Below are 21528 nucleotides of genomic sequence, written 5' to 3' on the forward strand. Positions count from 1 at the left end.
AACCTAAATCTCGGGACGAGATTCTTTTGAGTGGGGGTGAGTTGTCACACCCTAGCTAGTTCATGCATTAGAGTGTTGCATCATGTCTATTTTTCTCAACAAAAACTTGAAATGGGGATGACAGAACCCCCAGCCCCTTCTGAAACCAACTAGGGTTTACTAAAAACATTTTCAATGAACCTGAAATGGCCTTCTAAAATGTCCATCATTTTTGTCTTGGTTCAGAACCTCTGCCAAAAGTGATGCGCAACTTTCTAGGTCATCCTAAGGTCTTTGAATTAAATCATAAGTATTTGAATTTGAGCATTTAAAATTTATAAAAATATTTTAATGCTCAAATAAACCCAAACTAAAATGTTCCTTGCTGGAAATATTCCAACTAAGGACCAGATGCAGTTTGGTGAATTTTGGAGTTGCCTAGGTATTTTTAGAAATTCAACAAACTTGTAGAATAAAAACAGAAACAGAAAAAAAGGGGAAAGACTTACCTGGCGCCACCCAGAGGCCCACCTGCCGGCCCAGCCCAGCCACTGCTCCAACGAGCTGCTCGGCTTGGCCAGGCAGGCCGGCAGGTGCTCGACGGCGGCCGCAGCGTGCGCCACGCAGCTGCCCGTCGCCCTGCTTCCCCCTCTCGCCCCCCTGTGACCTTGGATGAGCTCCACGTCGTGCCCCGAACCCCCTAGACACTCTCACTCAGCCCCAGCTCCTCTCCCTCGCTCTCCCACGCCATGGCCGACGCCACCGCCGCCGCACCCTCGCCGTAGTCGCGCTCTCCGTCAACCTCGCGCTGCACCACCATGTCCAGGAGCTTCGCCACCCTCTACTCCTTCGAGCTAGCCGAGCCCCGAGCGCTCGCGTGCCCCGAAGCCACCGCACTGACCTCGACCGAACCGCCATCGCCGGAGATCCCCTTCGCCGTCGCCGCCGCACCAGCTCGTCCCCGACCGCGTCGTCTGCTCCCTCGAGATCACCGTGAGCTTGGCTACCTCCTCCCCCTTTCCTTTCTCGCTCTCGTGCACCACCGCGAGCACACGAAGTTCACCGCACGCGCCGCCGCGGAGCGCGTCGCCGACGTGTCTCCGGCTAACCACCGGCCGACCCACCTTGTCTAACACACTCACCTCGTCCCCAGGGGCCCAACGCACCTCACCACGGGCCTCGCCGTGCCCCGTAGCGTCAAATCCATCTTCACCCGACTCCGGTGACCACCAAAGTCATCGTCGGCGACGTCTCCGGCTACCCCGAGCTAAACCACCACCACCAATAGCCGCGGCTCGGTCTCAGCTACGCGTAGATGCCCTCCGCCGCCCTTTTGGTCGCCGGAATGCACAAAATCACTTCCGCCACCGCGTTCGGCCTCGCCGGCAGCTAGACGCCGGCGTGTTTGACCCTGATTTGACTAGGGTGGGTCCAGGTTGACTCCCCTGAGCCTATGACAAGTGGGGCCCCCTCTGCTAATTAACCCAGATTAGTTTAAACTAAATTTAGTTATAATATTTAACTACTGACATGCGGGACCCACTGGTCAGTTTGACCTGGACCGGCCTATTGACCTGCTGAGGTCAGCATGACATCATGCTGACGCAGTAATCCTTTTCTGGAATTAAAGTAAATCCAGAATGATTTATAAATTCCAGAAAATCCCCCAAACTTCAAAAAATCATAGTAAATCATCTGTAACTCCAAATGCAAAGTTTTATATATGAAAAATGATCAGAAAAATCCAATCTATCCATCTGTACTGGTTTCATGCATGTTTAAGCAAGCGAACCTCATGTTTAGAGCAGAACTAGATAAAGCACTTATAAGGGCCATGTATGAGTTTGAAACTTGAATCTTTGATTCAAAATGGTTCAAACCCATCTGGTTTTAGTTGCATTAGCCCAACACACTCATATTGCCATGTTTCATGCATGCATCATATTGTTGCATATTGTTTGGTAATGTTGTGTATCGGTGCTCTTTGCGGTAGGTTCTGCCCCTGAGGAGTATCGTGATTACCCCAACGAAGAACAATATCAGTGCATCGACCCATCAGGCAAGCAACCAACCATTTGATCATATCGATACAATCCCATATTCTCGCTCCTGCTCTCTTCTACTGCATTAAGACAGCGCTTTTAAAACTGCTGTGTGCTATGGTAGTTGAACCCATTTCCTCTGCATGACCTGTCATTGCCACAGTAACTAGATGAAACCCACTAGCATGTGTAGGAGTTGTTTGAGCCATATGTATGTGTTGTTCCTACCTTGTTGTGCCTGCTATGCTTAGAGTTGTGTCAGGTCTGGTTCATCTGGGTGATGGGCTAGAGTGAAATGATCATGCCGGTAATGAGAGTGATGTGGTGAACACGATTTGGTAAAGGTATCGATGAAAGGCCATGTAGGAGTACATGGTGGGTTGTTTCATTGAAGCCGACCTTAAGCACTGAGATCTGTATGTGTGATTTAAGATACAACTACTACCATGCATTGGGCCCTGAAATATGACCCCGCTCGACTTCTTATTCACCCTAGTCCTCTGTCCAGGAGTTGCAAGTAGTTTCTGGTGTTTGTAGCCTACTGGAGGCCGTGGACAGCGCTGACCGTAGGGGTGGGCTGTGATGCGGTAGGTACGTGGCACGGTGTACCGGATACCCGTTAGGTATCTCGGGAACCCTGTTCACATCGTTTGGGGCTGTGAGCGATACCCCGGCCGGATCTCCTCATGGATGGAACCCGAATAGGCGATAAACCTGGACTAGAGACTTGAGTGTTTAGGTAGGTCGTGGTCTACACCCACGTTGGCTTTCGCTTGAAGTCTGCCGAGCACATGTCGTGTGCAGACGCTAAGTGGTGGGAACATGTATGAAGAAGTACACCCCTGCAGGGTTAACATTATCTATTCGAATAGCCGCGTCCGTGGTAAAGGACTACTTGGTTGCCTATACAGTTCATAGACAAGTAAATGGATACTTCTAAAAATCTCAAGATAAGCGTGAGTGCCGAGGATGGCTCTTCCGTAGGATGACGGAGGTGGATCCTTGGTGGTGTATTGAAGTGGTGAGTAGTGGACTCGTGTGCGCAAAACCATTTCAAGTTGGTGTATCGTAGGATAGCTTAGCCAAGAGTCAAAGCTAGCTTGCTGCAATAACCCCACCAACCCTTCTTGATAATGTGCATGTATGTAGGATCTTATGTAAGTCTTGTTGAGTACCTTTGTACTCATGTTGCTTTAATTTACATTTTCAGAAGACGCTGCAACCCCTTCTGATGGTTTCTTCGTAGACGTTGACATCGATGAGTAGACCGAGGCCCAGGTGGTGATCCTGAGCTTGTGAAGGACCACGTAGTATAGCCAGGCTTTCCCAAGCCTCTTTTATTTTACTAGTTGTCTGTACTCAGACAAGTTACTTCCGATGTTGGCTTGTATGTCTGTATGACTTGAATGCCGGGTCGTGTGACCCGTACTTGTGTGTATGATATGTATGGCTCTCTGAGCCTTAAATAAAGTACTTGTGTTGTAGAGCCATGTTGTGATGCCTTGTCGTATTTGCACATATCGAGCATATTGTGTGTATGATTGAAATGCTTGGTATGTGTGGGATCTGACTATATAGTTGTTTATCCTTAGTAGCCTCTCTTACCGGGAAATGTCTCCTAGTGTTTCCACTGAGCCTTGGTAGCTTGCTACTGCTCCAGAACACTTAGGCTGGCCGGCATGTGTCCTTCTTCGTTCATGTGTCTGTCCCTTCGGGCAAATGTCACGCGATGGATACCGGAGTCCTGTTAGCCCGCTACAGCCCGGTTTACCGGAGTGCTGCTAGCCCAGTGCTACAGCCCGAATTCACTTGTTGATGACCGACACGTTCGATGATGGGTCATGGATGCATGTCCCTGTTAGTTTGTGCCACTTTGGGTTTATGACTAGCCATGTCAGCTCGGGCTCTTTACCATATGGATGCTAGCGACACTATCATATACGTGTGCCAAAAGGCGCAAACGGTCCCTGGCAAAGGTAAGACGACACTGTGGGAATACCGTGCGTGAGGCCGCAAAGTGATATGAGGTGTTACATGCTAGATCGATGTGGCATCGAGTCGGGGTCCTGAAATAGAGATATACACATACGGGCATGTTCAAACTTTATAATCATCCACTTTATTCATACACATACACATTTTTGCTTTTGTCATCATATTTAGGATAAACACATTTGGAATTTCATTTGAATTGGACCGTATGATGGTATTTGCTTGTAGTAGCTCAATGATCCATATTTGAATTGAATGGACAATCTAAGTTTCAAGTTGGAGACATTGATTTTCAAAACTTGCACATTTGTTTGCGTGCAAAACAAACAAATTGTCGGCCGTTGGAGAGCAGAATACTTATAATTTTAGGCGCCAAAAGCTTTCAAACTTCCCGCTCACATCGAAATATCACACACCCGAAAGTTTAGCCCTGCAATATTCCTGATTTACCCCTGCCACATGAACAGAAAAGGGCTGCTTTGGTAACTCCATTGTTTTCCCCTCTTTGCCCCCAACATTCTTCCCAGAGCCCCTCCCCTTCCCCTCCCCGACCCCGCCAACCACGGAAAGCCGCCGAATTTAGTCCTCCTCCGCAGCGGTGGACCTCACACCCAGACGGGTCTACCTTCCGCACCTTGGAACCCCCAACTGCCAACTCACCACTTTACCGGAGCCGCTTCAGCGACTGGCTTGTCCACCGCTCCAGATCTTCTTGACCGCCATCATGGTCCACCGCAATGGATCTCCTTAACCGGTGCCCTCGCCCACCACAGCGTAGGCCCTTCACTGACTCCCTCGTCCGCCCCTTCGCTGGCCCTTCATACAAGCCCTCGTCCACCGCAACAGATCCGCCTCACCGAAAGCACTATAGAACACGCCCGCCGAAGCCTTCATCCACTGCACCGGACCCGCTCCACGTACGCCATATTCAACTCCACCGGCCCTGTTTTACCGACGCGGCAGCCCCATCAGGTTATTTCGATTTGTACTCCTTCGGTTTTTCTCTTTATCATGCAACTGTTCACTTACCACAGATGAGCTTTCTTGTATGTCGACAGGCGCCGCAACCGTAGCACCGGAGCCGCTTCAGCGACGGCGACAGCCGGCCCAAACTCAACCGCAACACGAGCACCATCGACGATCCTTAGCTATCAAGTATGACAACGATACCCATACGCCGCCGAGAATCAGGTACTATTATCCAATGGCCGGCGCCTACGTTCACTTTCCTAGCATAAGCACTGCACCTTTGAATTTCTTCAGTGCATCATTCAGTTTTTCATGAGACGCGTTATTCTGCTTGCACCTGTAGGGCCATACTTCTGGGAGTGAACATGTTACATGTGTTAAATTACATACCAGTGCACATATAGTTAATATGCTTTATTCTGTTCTGATGCCACCTGTTGGTTCCATCAGACTGCTTAATGTTCTCTATGCTTAATTACACATCAGCAAACTAGCATGTGGTTCCGCTGCTTTTTGTTCGTTTTACCCTACATTTTCTGATGCTAGCTATTACATCACTGCTCTGAGCCTCTGTTCATTACTTGTTTGTGTGTTCTTGATGTTCCCAAGTTGCATGACTAATTTGATGCTTCTATTAATTATGGAGCTGCCAACCACATCAAGCAAAATATTTGTTCTTTTGGGGCTGGCACCTCGAACAAGCATAAAAATAGAGGGAAGCAGATATATTGTCATGTATGCACACACCCTTCTTTCATTAGTTTAGATGAACCATTGATGGTCAATTCGGACCAGTGCATGCGATTAAAATTAATTTTACCTAAATATATGGTGCAGAATAAACTATAACAACTAGATTTGCAACCACGGGATGCTGACGATATCTTCAAAGAACATTGCAACAGCAGCTAGGCTTCACAGCAACATATGGTAAGCTAGTGTGTTTTAGTACATGTTAAATGTAATGCGAGTGGGCTGCTTTCTTGGCTTGTGCCCTCAATGTGTAATCCTACCGATTTACAAATAGTTCAGTTGTCTGCTTTGCTGTATTGCTTGATTCGAATGCTTGTTTGTTGTTACGTTATACCTGAGTTGGCCAATATGTCAGCAGTGCCTGTTGTACTATCGTAAAGAAATGCATGCCTATTTCATTTGAGTCCTTAACTTTTCCTCTCAACTTCATCACAAGACTGTCTTCGTAGTTTATATGAGGCCACACTGTTAAGTGCTTTCTCAGATTATTACAACTGCTTAGATGCCTTGGCAACTTAAATATAGCGGTTGTACACTCCCTTTCAAGTTTCATCTTACCATTTTAATTTCTTTTCGGTTGATGCTGCTTCGAACCATTTAAATATAATTTGCCATGCTCGGCAATAATTCGTCCGTCGTTTACCATGTAAGCTTACTGCCTGGATCATACGATAACTATCTCTTACTTATGTCCAGCGGAAACCTTTCAGGATGCTGTTCACACTAGGACACAATGTACAACCCAGAATCTATTTGTGGAAGCAGTGCGCCATCCATGTTACCAGATGGTAGCAGTTCAGAGGCAACACTGCCGGAGAGCAGTCTGAGCCCAGATATTATAGTGCTTGAGGCTCTACTAGAGGTAGAAAGAGATGGTGTGGCTGCCATGAATGAGGTAATCTTTATCTTGAGGCTGGAAATTATGGAATTAGCGGCACGCATTATGCAAGCAACCCAAGAATTGGAGGAAGTAAGAATGTTGCATTTGAAGACGGAGGAGGTCCTGCTGTTTCTGCTATCTGAAGCCCAAGGTAATCACGGTTCTTCTTTAGATACCAGTTGAAATTGTCATTAGATTATTGTACTTGCATGTTGTGTCATGTCTCTGAATGGATTATGTTGCAAGACCCCCTATGTTGTCCGGAATTCCATGTTGTCCATGTGTTGTAATGATCCGAATTTTTTAGGCGAGGTAATCCTCGGTACTTGTATGATTGACATAAGGTGAACTGTTTTTCGTGTGAGCATATTGTATTGGATGAAATAACTGTTTGAATCAGAGTGTATCCAACCTACTGAATTCGAAGATCACGGCATTTCTAAATCATAATCATACATAAAGGTGGAATAAATCTTTGTTGTGGTTTTGAAGAAATAAATAACAAAACATATAATTATCTGTGGATATTCGTAATCGAATACAAATTGGATTTGAATTTAGTTTGCCAGGTCCCAGGGAAAACGTGAATGCTAATTCTCCCAAGTTTTGAACGAAGTGGATAAACACCCACTATAATTTGTGGGCTGCCCGAAGCAAGTGTTTGCGAGATGGAAATTATTGTCTACCCCTGACACTTGACATCCTTATCGACCGGATTTACACTGTTATCGATAGGGGTAGACTAGTAACTTCAATCAGACATGACACGATGGCCTCTGAGCCCATTCAGACACGGTGGGCGCCAAACATGGGCGGCAAAACACATTTGATTCAAGCTCGTCTGAAAGACATGTGTCTCTTCCTCCATTTCCCCATTCATACACGATGGGTGGCAAAACAAACTCTCCTCATCCAAAATCGATGTAGGCTAACATTTTAAATAGGGGCAGATGTGTAACTTCCATCAGACGTGACACAACCGCCCTACCTATCAGCCCCATTCATACACCGTGGGCGCCAACCGTGGGCGGCAAAACACCTCTCCTCACCCGAAATAGTTACCGGCAAATATTTGGGAGATGCGAGATTACCATCCTATCCCCAACCAACGCGATGTCCGAAATTTTAAACGGGGGATAAGTTCCTCACTTTCCCCCATTTCAGAGAAGCGCGTCCCAAAGTTTGAGATCCCTCCTCCCCTCCATTTCCCCATTCATACACTGTCGGCAGCACGACAACCTCCACACTACGGCCAGCCTCCTCCGTCCACCACCCCATCCTCCACCTTGCCGGAGCCGCTACCCCTACCCCGTCGTCCACTGCAAGAGATGGACGTCTCTCATCCACGGTGCTGGACCAGGATCCTTTCATCGCCTCCTCTCGCTTCATCGACGTTGTCGTCCACCTTGTCGTTGCCGCTCCTATGACCGCCTCGTCCACGGCAACAGGATTTATCCCTCGACCCGGCTGTCTGCCGTCTAAAGTCTTCTTCCCCGCCGCCGACAGCCATCGCACCCGCAGCACCCTCAACATATCAGCATAGGCCTACACGGCGTCGCAAGAGAGGTGGTACTCTTCCATATGTGCTTAAGTTATTAATCTCACTCGGAAAATAGATCGTAATTTGTTTACTGTACTTTTCTTGTCCGTACCAAATCGTAGTGTCTAGTTGAAAGCAAACATTGGTTGCGAAGTAGCTTTGTCCGGTTTGCACCTTCAGATCCGCCATGGCACGGGCACTATACTTGTAAAGCTTATGGTTTCCCCCCTTTATATTCACTACCATCAGTGTAGGTGCTTCGTGTCGTGCTTGCACTGCTCCTCAACACCTCAACCCAACGCTTACGTGTTGAAATACGAATCAGATATGATGCTCATATCACTAAAACAGAGAACATTTAACTGGTCAGCTCATGTTCCTATATTCATTTCGAAAAGCATGTGTGCCACCCACTGGTCCAGCTAGTTCCACTTTCCTGATTTTTCTCTTGATGCTTAGGGTTTTCCCCTTTTATCTACTCTACTATGATCTCTGTAGGTGCTTTCTGTCGTACTAGCATTACTCCACCCTTCAAGCTAAACAACACAACACTCAGAATTTGAAAGCTTAGTTGTTCAAATATGATTGTGATATGATACTGATATTAGTTAACCGACACATTTAATTGGTTAGCTAAAGGTCCCACTTGAGTTTCCAAATGCATGTCGCGACATATAGAGAGACAGCATAATTGCATTTCTTTGTCACTTGTTGACCGTACTTTCTTCTCCATACCAAATGTTAGTTGTTATTTCAAGCCAAACATCGGTTGCTAACTACCCTTTACGCGGTTTGCAGCTTCAGATCTGCCATCCCACTGCCAGGGTCAACACTGTACTCATCATGCTTATGTTTTCCCCATTTAATGATGACCACAATCAGCCTATGTGGTTCATGTCGTAATAGCACTGCTCCACCCATCTAGCTAAACAAGCTTAGTTGTACAAATTCATATCTGATATTATTGCTGATATTAGTAAAACTGAGAGATGTTTAATTGGTTAGCTAAATGTTCCTACTTTAGTTTCGAAATGCATGTGAGCCACATATGGAGAGACCGGAAAGAATAGTATTTCTCTGTGCGCTCTGGTTCATCATGGGTGGCCAACCGACATTGTATTGAAACACTTGTAATATCTTCAATCTACTTGCTCTTCTGCTCTTCTTTAAGATGATACTCTTCTCATGCGGTCGACTGGCCAGGTCGAGTTGTTCTCCCTTAGTATATTTTGAATCTGTCAGGTCAGGTCGACTTGTTCTTCTTTACTATATGTTGAAGCTATCATCTGCGAAGTGTCATCACTTCTAGAGCTCTCATATTTTGAGTAGTAGGCCACATTATATTAATGCACACAACAAATTACAGCATGCATGGCATCTTTTAAAAGAATTGCAGAGATAGCACAAAGGGGTTTACAGGGAGGCAGTATTGGATTAGAATCACTTCTCCATTACAAAGAAAATCTCACTTGTTTTTATGTTTTCATGCATGTCAGATATTGAACATTATCAAAATGAATATGAGAATGGGCGCACGAGGGGAATATTGCGGAACGATCCACTGGCTAACAAACTTGGCATGGTGGAGAATGGCCTATCTTATTCACCCATCAAGGTGCTTGCTCTAACTTTGCAAAGTTGTATTGGTCGCACATATTTTGCATCTGACCTCTTGCATTACTTCTACTTTGTTACACCATCTGCTTAGTTTAAGCATCATATTGAGTATATGCCATAACTATCCATTTTCTGTACCTATTCCATGTGTCGTCACACTATGTTTTTCCAGTCAAATGTTGTTCTTTCGTAATAGATGTCCAAAAGGAAGAGGGTGAGTGCAGATCCTCAAGGAGTACAAACTAGGTATTTGGAAAAGGTAGTGGTACCTGTTAAATCAGATAGATTAGCAGCCACAGAAAACACAGGCCCAACTGTACCACACTTTACCCCTACTCTAGTGGCCAAACCCCTATTAGAACTGTTGGGAGCCCAGCGTCAGGTACTGTCTATGATATCAATTCAAATTTTGAACTCCTAAATTTTTGCTTGTGCCTTACCTTCTCTTTTGTATGAAAACTAATTTCAGATGAATCTCCTTGCTCAAAGGATCATACGATCTCAAAACAATAATGGGCTCTGCATTTCTCTTGTCAGTACCTCTCTCCCTTTTGCCTTGTAATGATGTACTTAATTAATTGCTATTTGATTATGTATCATCAGTCTGCACCTGAGCTTCATTATCCTCTGTTTCTTCCAATATTATTTGATCTATATTTACTCTTTGCAAAATGTAGAATAATGGCAACGCTTATAAAGAATTTTCTTTGGGGAATTTATTGAATTATCCTTCCATCAACATGGAGAAGGGCTTTGTCCAGCCCGTGTTAACATGTAATGTAAGTTCATCCTTCTCAAGCCTTCAAACTTTGTTCTAGTATAGATTTGGATAGGCATCATTGCCTCCACTGTTATTTGCTTTGCTGTTTACATCTGATTGGATGTTTGCAACAACTACCAGATTCAAATTGTTGTTGTAAAAACATGTTCCTTATGCAGAACAGATCCATTTATTTGCTTATATAATTGTGAAACCTGTTACGTGTCTCCTTGTTTCTCTTTCAGAGTCGTATCTCTTACGCCAGGCAGAACTTTAGGGAAGATAGTGAGCCAAACCATCTTGAAGACAGCGAGATGACCCCAAGGTCCTGTCTTGATGAAGACAGTGAGTTGAAGCTACTCACCAGCAGGTGTGAGACAACCTCTGTGCAGTCGCTGCATCAATCAGTTCGACTTCTTCAGTCTCAACTTAAAGAGGAAAGGCTTGCTTCAGCTCAGCTCCGACTTGAAGTCAAAGATGCAATGAAGATGTCAGAGGACTATCGTGCGCACCATCATGCCTTAAATCTAGTGTTGATGCATCTATCATTGACACAACTGAGGTCTATTCAGCTTCTTCGGCTGTTTGGGGGGCCCGACCTAGCCAGGCCTAGTGCCTTCTGAAGTGCTCTCAGTTTTGTATATTCTTTTGTCGGCGCGTTTATTTGCACTGGTGGCGAACTTTGATGCCCAGTGGATGTAATACGTGTGATAGCCGTGATAGCCTAGCGTAAGTTGCTTGCTTATTTATTTCCTTGTTGTCTTGTTTATTTGTTTGCTTGTAGTCATTGCAGTTCTTTTTCCGCGGTTTGCTAGTGGCTGCAATAACCTATTTTTTAAAACTAAGCCACAATAACCATGGGCTAATATTTACTGTAGTGACACTGGGCCTCCTACGGGCCGTAGAAACAGTGGGCCTTTTACGGGCCGTAGAAACAGTGGGCCTTCTACGGGCCGTAGAAACAATGGGCCTTCTACGGGCCATAGAAACAATGGGCCTTCTACTGGCCGTATCATCAATGGGACTTATACAGGCAGTATGATCGATTGGCCAAACATGGGCCAATAACAGGCCGCATTATGGCCGTAAACGGGCTAGAGTTGGAATTGTCCGTTCATGGGCCGACCATAACGGGCCATCGTTAATAGGCTGTATTTCATGATGCTATGAAAACGGCCCAACGTGTTAACGAACCACAAATGGGCCGACTGTAACCACGGGCTGAATTTGGCCCACAAGCAGAAAATGATAGTAACGAGCCGTAAGTAAACGAATGCTGGAAATGAGCCCAAGAATAAATGGGCTCTGAGAAGGCCGAAAGATAACATGGGCTGGAAACGGCCCAACGGAATAACGGGCCCTTAATGGGTATAAAGTGATACACTGTTCATTACGGGCCAGTTTCACCACGGGCCGTTAATGGGTGTAAAGTGATACACTGTTCATTACGGGCCAGTTTCACCACGGGCCATTAATAGGCCAAGAGTTACATAGGGCCTCATATGGGCCGAAAGACGTCATGGGCCATACATGGGCCAGAAGTGAAAATGGGCTGGAATCATATTGGGTGGCCCAGATGACGCTACTGGGCCTAATTCGGATAGGGCGTAATGGGCCTTGGGTTAGCGGGCTGTAAATGGGCTATATGCGAACAGGCCGTTAGCAGGCTTTACATGGGCCGGCCCGCCACCTTTTGACCAAGTCAAACGGGCCGGCCTTTTCACAGGAATGGGCCTCTGTTGGGCCGTGCCATGTGTCAAGGTATCATAGGCGCCTTCTGTCCAATGAGTGGATGACATCTGTCCCAACGGTGAGCTGACACATGTTTCCTCCAGCCAATGATGATTTTACACGTGGAAAATCCCCATTGGTCGGGGCTATTAACGGGTTATCGGATCCAAAACCCGACCCGATAGCTTAACGGTATTCCATTACGGTGGATGCCACGTGTCAGTCACCCTTGACGAAAGCACTTCTATGACGCGCGATTTATCGTCATGGAAGTGGACACTTCCGTGATGATAATTTTGGTAATGTCATGGAACACTTCTACGATAGCACAGGTATGACTCTCTTGATTTAGTCATAAAATCGTCATGGATGTACATGCATGACAAAAACTGCGACCTACTGTGACAAACAAGTATCATCACAGAAGTGTATATTTTTTGTACTGAGGGTTGCGTTCACCTCGCGAGCAAACTACTTGAAGATACGCTGAGAGGCTGGGCCCTGAGCTCCGCCCAAGATGCAAGCGATAGCACGTGGCTCCTGGAAGCCCCCAGCCCCCTCGTCGTGATAATGGTCGTCATTCCTTCTTGGCGGTGCGGGCAGCAGAGGAAGGCCTATGTTACCCAGGGGCGGTCCTCGCGAGGCTGATCCCTCCGGGCGCCCTCACAAAGCTGGTCCCTCCAGGCGCCCTCGCGAGGCTGGTCCTGCCAGTGATCCTCACGAGGTCAGTCACGCCACTCCTAGCGAGGGCCCGGTCGCCCCATAGTCCTCCACCACATCCTCCTCCTCGCCGTAGCCTCAGTCGTTGTGCTTGGGGTGTCGACCGAAGCTCCTTCTCGAACGGCCCTGAGCTCTTGGCAATCGTTGGGGTTGTGGGTGTGGAGGTTTTGGTTGGCACAGAACGGTTGGCTGCCCTTGGACGACTCCCGCAGGTACTTGTCGTGCTTTGTGTCTGGTTCTGCCGCGAGCACGGCCACTCCCTTGCGCTTCATATCCTTGGCCTTGGTCTTCTTTTATTCCGGGTCGGCTACTGGGCGCTCGAGGAGGGAGAGGCGTCCCTCCTCAGCTCTTGTGCACTTGGTCGCCAGGTTGAACAGCTCCAGGGATGTGCACAACTCCTCATGGATGGCGAGCTCCTCCTTCATATTGACGTCATGGACGCCATCAGAGAACACTGAGATGATGGCAGAGGACGAGGGGGAAGGGATCTTGAGGCGGACGCTGTTGAAGCGCTGGATGTATTTCCGCAGGGTCTCCCCGGGCTGCTGCTTGATGTGGCGCAGGTCACCCGCGGCCGTAGGGCGGTCGCGAGTGCCCTGGAAGTTGGCGATGAAGCGGCTGCACATCTCGTCCCAGGAGGAGATCGAGCCGGGAGGCAGGTTCAGGAGCCACGAGCGGGCACCGTCCTTGAGTGCCATGGGAAACCAATTCGCCATGACTTTCTCGTCGCCTTTCGCCGCCTCGATGCTCAGCTCGTAGAGCTGCAAGAACTCCGCGGGGTCGGGGGTGCCAACATAGCGAGGAGGCAAGTCCGGCTTGAACTTGCCCAGCTAGGCGACGCTACGCAACTAGGGGGTGAAGGCGCGGCAGCCTGCTATGGTCGCCGGGGCCCTTTGCTGACGCGGAGCTTGATCTTGATGGTACCCGCGCACCGCTGCCATAGGCAGTACACTATCTTGTCGCATCGGTGCAGGGAGCACGGGGGCGCCTTCTTGAGGCCGAGGGATCTCTTGACAGCTTCCTTCTTCTCACGCGGGCGCCGGACGCGGTCGGTCACGCCCAGGGGCTGCGCGCCTTGGCGCCAGGGTGCCCTCTTGGGGCAGAGGCGGTGGAGGCGCTCCATGAGCCACGTCGCCCGTACCTGGCGGAGGGCGAGGCAACCAGAGGGACGGCGCAGGAGAGCCCCCTGCGGTGCTGATGAGCTCGGTGATGCGAGCGAGCCATTCTACATAGAGGTCATCGACGGGGCGGTAACGCAGGAGCTCGTGCGCCATAAGCAGTGCGGACTGCGTGTCCGTGGGGGCGCGACGAGCGTGGGACGATGAGCCGGCTGGGATCAGCAAAGTGGCGGTGCGGCTGTCCCGCCGCACCGATGGGTGCAGCGAGGATGCTTGCTGCTCGTTCCCCGCCGGGCCGGTGGCGGCGTTGGCCGCAGGTGATGGAGAACGACGGGGAGGTCTGCCGACAGGAGCCGTCTGGGCGACGCGTGCGGCGAGAGCGGCCGGACGCTCAATAAGGGCTCGACGGGCATCGGACATGGATGCAACGAAGCAATGGGACGCAGATCGACGGAAGGAGGACTTCGGTGCACCCCTACCTGGCGCGCCAAATGTTGGATTTAGGGTTCCGACAAAACCCTTGAGGTTCAAACATTGGGGTGCGCACAAATGTTTCCCCCTACCAAATCTCGCCCTCAGCCTCGCCACGATCTCTAAGCTTAGCTCGATGAACTGACAACACAAGAGACACAAGATTTATACTGGTTCGGGCCACCGTTGTGGTGTAATACCCTACTCCAGTGTTCTACTTGTTCTGGTTTCGGTCCGTTGAGGTCGAGATCAGTCCCCCATCTACTGTGCTGGATAGTCCTATTTATAGAGGCCCTGGTCCTCTTCCCAAATATTGAGCGGGAAGGGATCCAACAACGGCCAATTTGAAAGGGGACAGCTAGTACAAGCTATCCTGACTAAAGGTGGTCTTTGCCTGCCAAAGGCGCCGGTGGCGACACCGACTTGGGCTCCACGATGACCTCCGTCCTGCTATCTTGCTGGTCTTGGTCTTGTTGCACCGATATGTAAACCTTTGCATGATGCCTCGGTACTCCGCGCCTGCACTTGCCCCCTTAGCACCAAAGGGGAAACGAGGACACTGCGCACGTTGGCGCCCGCCTGGCGCCTACCTGGCCTTGGTCGTCATGGCTTGCATCACGGGAACCTCACGAGGTACCCCTTGCCTTGATCTCTCCGCCCCTCGCGAGCCTGCCTGGTGAGTCCACTCCTGAGGAGGCCTAGTGTCGTTCGCCTCGTGAGGGTGTTGAGTGCTGGCTGACGAAGACAGGCCACACTGCACCACTGGTGGAGTCATGAAATGGGCCACAGGCAGGCAAGTCTGGGAACCCCCGTTCCCAGAACGCCGACAGCTGTGAGAGCAGCGAATTGTCTAGCTGGAGAGGTTAGGTTCTTTGCACACGCCCCAAAGTTCGAACCTTTCATGGGTCTACGGAGCCCTGAATCCGACAGGCTTGTCCCTAAATTTCAACATGCGCCTTGTTATCCAGAAAATTCAGATATCGTGCTCCCAAAACTTGCGCCTTCACAACCCGCGCCTTGCCATCCCAAAATTACAACACGCGCGAAAACTCCCTCCGGCTACCAAATCCCGACACGCAAAATTCCCCTTCTAACCCTGAGCCGAAAGGGCTGCTAGTTCAAATCAGTGGGTGTACTTTTGTAACACACGCTACATATTGGACAAGCGCGTCCCTAAGTCATCGTTCCTCCCATCACCTCCTTTTAACCATTCGAAATCCCAGGCCGCCATAACCTCTATGCTCCAGCCACGAAACCCCACCCACCTCCATTCGCCACCCCACCGCTGCAAAGCTGAAGCCTCTTCCCGAATGACAACTGCTCGACATCCCTCATCCACCCCCAACGATGAGGATCCGTTGCCGATCTCGTCGTCCCGCCGGTTCAACCGCCCCGTCCTCCACCTCCAAGAAGCGCTTGTCTATCGCGGTTGATACAGCCCCACAACGCCGCCTTAACCTGCTCCACCGGAACCGCAATATCCTCTTCGACTCCTCCGACGAAGTCGAGGCCTACTCGGTGCCACCAATGAGTTTGTACACTCATCACATCGCACCTTCTCCTTAACTCGACCTCCCGGCCCCGATGGAGCTCGATCCCGCACCCCATGGTACGGCTACCTCGAAGTCAGCTCCACCGGCGACATCTCTACGGCGGCTCTCCCCTAGTGCGAGGCTCCCTCGGCGGCAGCGTCCATACTAGCCGGATCTGCTGCTGCTCTGGCTCTTGGTCGCTTGCTCGCGCTGCTACTGCTACTGCTCCGGCTCTCGCTCGCTCACGTTGCTGCTGCTGCTGTTGCTCCGTCTCTCACTCGGTCGCATTATTGCTCTGATCTTCCCCTCGCTCGTGCTACTGCTCTACTCTTGCTCTCGCTTGCGCTGCTGACGCTGCTACACGGGCTGCTGCAGCTACACGAGTTGCTGCTCTGGCTCTAGTTCACGCTGCTCCTCCAGGCGCTGCTGCTCCTTCTACTATCTGCTATTGTGTTCCGTGTCCATTTCTTGCTGATGTAGATAACTGTTTCTCTACTACTAATGCTCGAGCGACCTAAACTACATGTGGAGTGCCTCTCTACTACCAGTGTGTTCAGTTTCGACAGTAACACTCAGATTCCACAGTAAATTTCAGTTTCGACAGTTAAGTTCAGAGTCAACAGTTTTTACCTCATCTGTTGTAGTCAGGTATTTTTTTGGAGACGTAAATTTTACACCTATCACATTTTGGTAATGTATTTTACATCATATATTGGAGATGCTATTAGAATCCCACTTGAGATTAACGTTGTCTGTCTTGTAGTAGTTCAGCCTCGACGTCTTATGGTCACCGGAGCTGCTCCAACGACGGAACCCTCCATCACAACTGAGCAGTACCCTGGACGCTGTCTACAGACGCCTCAGATCTTCCTCCACACCCCCAACAGCCACCTCTATCGCAACTTCTTCAGCAACCAATCCAATGATGCTGAGGTCGATATGGCTACACCAAAGAGGTTGTACACTTGCCACATCACTTATTACTCTACATTCATGTCGATACACTAGGGCTATTTGGTTCAAAGGAAAAAGTGAAGGAAAAATATAGCAATAGGAAATTTTCCTATGGCACTCTACTATTCAATTATTCATGCATTTCATTAAAAGGAATGGAGCAAAACATCCACCTGGACCTACTTTTCAAAATCATATGCATGAAAACAAGATTAGTGGCAGAATAACATTCTAACTGTACACACTTTCATATTGTTTCACTTTAATTTGGCCATGTTTCTTTGCATTCCTCTGCTCTTCCTATTCCTGTGAACCAAACACCCAAGTTGACAGAAATCCTGTGTTTACAAATTATTTTTTTCCCACGTGCATTCCTATCCTATTCCAGTGTTTTTCCTACCCCTACTTTTTTAGAATCCTGCAAGCCAAAGGAGCCTTTATAGAATTACTTCAGCTACAGATAGGCGTCGAAGAAAACTTTTGTGTGGTTTGTCCTGCTCCAGTACCGACATCGTCCACCTCACCTGTGCTGCTCCATCGACAAAAGCATCCACCATACCATACATCATGACTCTTGACCGTCTATCACCGCCTCAGATCTCCTTCCCTTCCGCTGGCAACCACCGCAACTGCATCACCATCATCGACTCAGCAGATGAACCTGAGGAGTACACAGGTCCACAAGAGAGTTCGCACTCTTTTATTTCTTCTTATTTTATGCATTGCTTAATATTACCTACTACTTTATCGTCCTGTTCACCTCTTAGACTCCAAGTCAGGTCCAAATTATTATTCAAACTTGACATTTAAAATTACTTGCAGAGCACATATCGAGGCAATAATGAATAGTATATCAGTCTATTATCTGGACCTAGGGTATGCCTATCTTGTTCATCTTGGGTGGGAAACAAATAGTAAAGCAATCATCATCTGTCTTTTTATTAAATTAAAGCTATCATCAGCCAGCTATCATTATTTTTGGATCCATCCAATGGTTGTTACCATCACTCTAGATTCCTGCAATTCTGATTACTTATATAACATGTATATAAATCACATATCTGAATTATTTTTGAGGCAATAATGTTTAGTATATAAATCACACATCTGAATTAAATCATGCAATTCTGATTACTTAGATAACATGTATGTGAACTATGTCATGCGAACCTGCTTACTAAAGACATCATATAATTATCTCATGCCATCCTGTTTAGTTAGTCATCATATCATTGAATTATGTCATGCTATGCTATCCGGTTTAGATAGACATCATATATGTGAAATTATGTCATGCTATCTGAGGGAGTCCTGGATTAGGGGGTGTCCGGATGGCCGGACTATGACCTTTGGCCGGACTCCCGGACTATGAAGATACAAGATTGAAGACTTTGTCCCGTGTCCGGATAGGACTTTCCTTGGCGTGGAAGGCAAGCTTGGCGATTCGATATGAAGATCTCCTCCCATTGTAACCGACTCTATGTAACCCTAGCCCTCTCCGGTGTCTATATAAACCGGAGAGTTTTAGTCCATAGGACGAACAACAATCATACCATAGGCTAGCTTCTAGGGTTTAGCCTCTCTGATCTCGTGGTAGATCAACTCTTGTACTACCCATATCATCAATATTAATCAAGCAGGAGTAGGGTTTTACCTCCATCGAGAGGGCCCGAACCTGGGTAAAAACACCATGTCCCTTGTCTCCTGTTACCATCCGCCTAGACGCACAGTTCGGGACCCCCTACCCGAGATCCACCGGTTTTGACACCGACATTGGTGCTTTCATTGAGTTTCTCTGTGTCGTCACCTTTAGGCCTGATGGCTTCTTCGATCATCAACCATGATGCGGTCCAGGGTGAGACTTTGCTTCACGGACAGATCTTCGTATTCGGCGGCTTCGCACTGCGGGCCAATTCGCTTGGCCATCTAGAGCAGATCGAAAGCTACGCCCCTGGCCATCAGGTCAGGTTTGGAAGCTTAAACTACATGGCCGACATCCACGGGGACTTGATCTTCGACGGATTCGAGCCACGACCGAGCGCGCCGCACTGTGACGATGGGCATGATCTAGCTCTGCTGCCGGACAGCACCCAGAGCGCCGCTCAGGTGTCCGCTCCGACCATTAGCTCGGAGCCGACTGTGCCAGTCGGGGACGGATGGTTGGACGCCACCCCACGAGCCGCAATCTCTACAGCGATAGAGCCGAATACCAGCCTAGTCCTTTGCGAGGCCTATGACTCCAAGGTGCCGGACTCCGTTCCGGACTCCGAATCTTCCGCACCCCTTCCGATCGAACCCGATTGGGCTCCGATCATGGAGTTCACCGCCGCGGACGTATTTTAGCACTCGCCCTTTGGCGAGATCCTGAATTCACTAAAGTCTCTCTCTTTGTCAGGAGAGCCCTGGCCGGACTATGGTCAGCAAGGTTGGGATGCGGACGATGAAGAAATTCGAAACCCACCCACCACCCACTTTGTAGCCACTATCGACGATCTAACCGGCATGCTCGACTTCGACTCTGAAGACATCAACGGTATGGACGCCGATGAAGGAGACGACCAAGAACCAGCACCTATAGGGCACTGGAAAGCCACCTCGTCATATGACATATACATGGTGGACACCCCCAAAGCAGGGGATGGCGATGAAAAAACGGAGGACAACCCCTCCAAGAAGCAACCCAAGCGCCGACGTCAGCGGCGCCGCTCTAAATCCCGCTACAGCAAAAAATGGCGAGTCCGACACTGGAGACAACAACACCCCGGACAGTGCCGAAGACAACCCCCTCCAACAGGATTCAGCACATGAGGACGGAGGAGCCAGCCCTCATGAGAAAGCGGCAGACAGGGAAGTTGAGGACGACAATTATATGCCTCCCTCCGAAGACGAGGCAAGCCTCGACGACGACCAATTCGTCGTGCCAGAGGATCCCGTCGAAGAAGAGCATTTCAAACGCAGGCTTATGGCCATGACAAGCAGCCTCAAGAAAAAATAGCAACAGCTTAGAGCTGACCAAGACTTGCTAGCCGACAGATCTGAAGTCCTGGCGGCTGAAGAGTATAAACTCGAACGCCCCTCCAAGAGCTACCCAAAGCGCAGGCTACTACCCCAACTAGAAGACGAAGCAACTAAACCGACATCACTAGCGTATGATGCGCCCGATCGGCCACCGTGGCCGCGACAGAGAGGCCTTTCGGCCCTCAGACAAAGCCGCACCCTGGCGCCGCTCAAAAAATACCAGAGCGCGGGGAAACGCCACAGACCTGTGAGACATATTGGAGGATAAGGCAAGGCAAACAAGATCGATCTATGGATTGCGTGGGCGCCCCACGTCACGTAACAATAACCGTCACGCCGGATATGATAAATACGGACAGGCCGAACACAACAGACCAAGCTCATCCGAGCTACGTCGCGATATAGCCTAGTACAGGGGCGCCGCACAGCCACTATGCTTCACAGATGAAGTAATGGATCATCAAATCCCTGAGGGTTTTAAACCCGTAAACATCGAATCATACGATGGCACAACAGATCCCGCGGTATGGATCGAGGATTATCTCCTTCATATCCACATGGCCCGTGGTGATGATCTACATGCCATCAAATACCTCCCGCTCAAGCTTAAAGGACCAGCTCGGCATTGGCTTAACAGCCTGCCAGCAAAGTCAATTAGTTGTTGGGAGGACCTGGAATCCGCATTCCTTGTCAACTTCCCGGGCACTTATGTGCGACCACCGGACGCCGATGACCTAAGCCACATAATCCAGCAGCCAGAGGAGTCGGCCAGATAATTCTGGACATGGTTCCTAACCAAGAAAAATCAAATAGTCGACTGTCCGGACGTAGAGGCCCTTGCAGCCTTCAGGCACAACATCCGAGACGAATGGCTTGCCTGGCACCTAGGACAGGAAAAGCCGAAATCTATGGCAGCCCTCACGACACTCATGGCCGCTTTTGCGCGGGAGAAGATAGCTGGCTAGCTCGTAGCAATAACATAACCAAGAGCCCTAGCAATTTGGATACCAAGGACAACAATGGCAGGTCACGTCGCAACAAGCATAAGCGCCGCATTAACGGCGACAATACTGAGGATACGGCAGTTAATGCCGGATTCAGAGGCTCTAAACCCGGTCAGCGGAAGAAGCCATTCAAAAGAAGCCCTCCGGGCCCATCCAACTTAGACCGGATACTCGATCGCTCGTGCCAGATACACGGCACCCCCGAACAACTAGCCAACCACACCAAGAGGGATTGTTGGGTGTTCAAGCAGGCAGGCAAGTTAAGTGCCGAAACCAGAGACAAGGGGCTGCATAGCGATGACAAGGAGGAGCCCCGACCGCCGAACAACATAGGACAGAAGGGCTTCCCCCCGCAAGTGCGGACGGTGAACATGATATACGCAATCCATATCCCCAAAAGGGAGCGGAAGCATGCTCTCAAGGACGTCTATGCGTTGGAGCCAGTCGC

Source organism: Triticum dicoccoides, chromosome 4B (assembly GCF_002162155.2).
Source record: "Triticum dicoccoides isolate Atlit2015 ecotype Zavitan chromosome 4B, WEW_v2.0, whole genome shotgun sequence".
Taxonomy (NCBI): Eukaryota; Viridiplantae; Streptophyta; class Magnoliopsida; order Poales; family Poaceae; genus Triticum; species Triticum dicoccoides.